Below are 1,207 nucleotides of genomic sequence, written 5' to 3' on the forward strand. Positions count from 1 at the left end.
TGTCTCCTGGACTTGTTTTGAGTGGGGTGGATTTCTGGGGTTGTGTTTTAGTCCTTCAGTTTTGTGATGTTTGCTACCAGATGCAGAAAGCTCAGTTTCCCTCTTCAGTGGCTGCACAGCAAAGGCCGCTAGTGTATACTTGTCAAGGGAAAACTGTAAGAAGAAGAGATAAAAATCATAAATATATATGCATCAAATGTAGGAGCCCTGAATTCTATAAGGCAAATTTTAATGACATAAAAAATCAAATAAGTAATAACACAACTGTAACAGGAGAATTTGACACCCCATTGTCACAAAGAGATCAACTAAACAAAAAATCAGCAAAGAAATAACAGAACTGAACCAAACATGTGAACAAATGCACTTAGTAGACATTTACAGAGTATTCCATCCGACATTAGAATACATGTTCTTCTCAGCTGCACATGGAATATTCTCTAAAATAGACCACATGCTAGCACATAGAACATGCTTAAGTGAATGCAAAGGAACTGAAATTGTACCATGCATATAATCAGACCATAGTACAATGAAACTGGAAATAAATGACAGAAGAAATTGCAAAAGCTCCATAAACACAAGGAAACTAAATAACATCCTCCTAAACAACCAATGAGTCACAGAAGAAATTAAAGTAGAAATTAAACACTATTTACAATCAAACAAAAATGCAGATACAAACTACCAGAACCTGTGGGACTCAGTGAAAGCAGTCCTCAGAAGGAAATTTATAGCAATGGATTCCTACATCAGGAAAACAGAATGAACACAAACAAACAACCTTATGTTACACCTCAAGCTTCTAGAAAAAGAAGAGCAAGTTAATCCCAAGGCCCTAAGAAGAGGGTAATTATAAAACCAGAGCAGAAATTAATGCAATTGAAACTAAGAAAACAATTAATGAATCAGTGTTGGTTCTTCAAAAAACAAAAATTGATAAACCCCTAGCTAAACTTAACAAAAAAACAGGAAAAAAACTCAAATCCATGCAATAAGGACTGAAAGGGGTGAAGTCATTACAGCTCCTGTAAAAATTCAGAAGATCATCAATACCTACTTTGAAAATCTTTACTCTCATTGGATGGAAAACACAGAAGAAATGGACAGATACCAAAATACATATGAATTACCCAAGCTGAATGAAGAAGATGTAAAAATTCTGAATAACCCAATAGCAGTCAATGAAATTGAAAATGTGATTAAA

The sequence above is a fragment of the Chinchilla lanigera genome, unplaced genomic scaffold (assembly GCF_000276665.1).
Source record: "Chinchilla lanigera isolate Chin_1 unplaced genomic scaffold, ChiLan1.0 scaffold00101, whole genome shotgun sequence".
In the NCBI taxonomy this organism is placed as follows: Eukaryota; Metazoa; Chordata; class Mammalia; order Rodentia; family Chinchillidae; genus Chinchilla; species Chinchilla lanigera.